At 38.5% G+C, this 1,431-nt stretch overlaps 1 protein-coding gene across 1 annotated transcript in view; it reads right to left on the bottom strand.

The window, feature by feature from the left end:
* The window catches only part of LOC110098248 (3-hydroxy-3-methylglutaryl-coenzyme A reductase 3), an 8,322-nt gene that overhangs the window by 1,312 nt on the left and 5,579 nt on the right, over positions 1–1,431 (bottom strand). The window lies entirely within an intron of this gene.

Below are 1,431 nucleotides of genomic sequence, written 5' to 3'. Positions count from 1 at the left end.
TTCATCTAAGTAAAAATAATAATTTTATATATTTATAATTTTTATTTTTAATTTTTTATTCACGTGCACTTTATTTTTGCTTCCTCAAATCTTTTTTAATATAATCAATTAATCAACAAGTAAATGCATTCATTTTTTTTTTAAGTTGAAGAGTTTCTAAATTTCATAGTTATTGTCATCACTTGATTTAGCCATGATAAGCTTTCTGACATCCCTTCAATTATTATCGTTGGATGGAGTGAATTCATTCAATTTGTTTTCTTTAAATTCTCTTGCTTCACTATTGAATTGGTTGCATATTTTAAGAAGGATGCTTATGTGTCAATTTTTAAAAATTATGGCATACACATAGCATGTAGTTGTGTGTTATGATTATCTTTTTGATGAGTGAAAGTTGAGGCCAATGACGTTGACGATTTAGAATTTAGCTATCGAGTGCACATGGAGGCTATGAAATATCCCTATGTTTCATAAGATATGGCATGTTTGGATGGCCTGGAGCATCCTAGGCAACCAGATCTCCCATTGGCATGGGAATTAAAATGTAAGCAAAATATAAAATGGGACAATACTCAATATGAATATATGAAAAATGATAATTCATAATGTTAATATTTTCTAGGGTATTGCTTCCCTACGCTTGGGCTCACATCTGCTAGGGCTCTTGCCTCCCGGCAGCCTGCCGGCTGGGGCTTTCGCTCCTTTTTTCCCCTATTATTTCATGCGGTGTTTGTTCGTTTTTTATTTTGCTTTGATTTTTTATTTCTTCCTCTCTGGATGTGAGGGGGGGGGGGGGGGGGGGGGGGCGAGAGGTTGTGCGATCCTGGGTTTTTTGAGGGATCGTTCAAGTCTAGGTCATTTCTGGAGGCTCTTGCTGGTTCTTCATCTGATGTTTTTTTTCCTGACCTAAAACCTTCGTCCTTTCGCGGGTTACCGTCGCTATGGATTTCAGAAGATGAAATCAATGTTCTTGCGTTGACTTTTCAGTTTTCTTTGATTGGTTTTTTTCCCCTCGAAGAGGCCGTCTCTGGACTCTATCCATAGGTTTTTTTTTCTCTGAAGCTTTCGGGGGAGATTTCTGTTACCTTGCTTGATCAAATGCATATCTTGATCAAGTTGTGTAACGACCTTGATTACTGTAGAATTTTTTGCCATCATTCTTACTTAGTTCAAAATTGTTATATGAAGTTAATTAAGTGGTCTCCTCTGATTGATGTTGGTATTGAGTCGCCTGTGATCCTTATCTGGGCATCCTTCTCTAATCTTCGTCCTCACCTGTTCTCCCCCCGTATTCTTTTTGGCTTGGGATCGATTTTTGGTAAACCACTTAAGGTTGATTCGGCTAGTTCTGTGGATTCCAGACCCTCTGTTGCTCGCGTGCTTGTTGAGCTTGATGTGGACCTCCGAAAGAGCACCGCTCGCGGGGGTTCG

The sequence above is a fragment of the Dendrobium catenatum genome, unplaced genomic scaffold, assembly GCF_001605985.2.
Source record: "Dendrobium catenatum unplaced genomic scaffold, ASM160598v2 fragScaff_scaffold_1391, whole genome shotgun sequence".
Classification (NCBI taxonomy): domain Eukaryota; kingdom Viridiplantae; phylum Streptophyta; class Magnoliopsida; order Asparagales; family Orchidaceae; genus Dendrobium; species Dendrobium catenatum.
The sequence above is the reverse complement of the archived record's forward strand: the minus strand, read 5'-3'. Positions and strand labels throughout refer to the sequence as shown.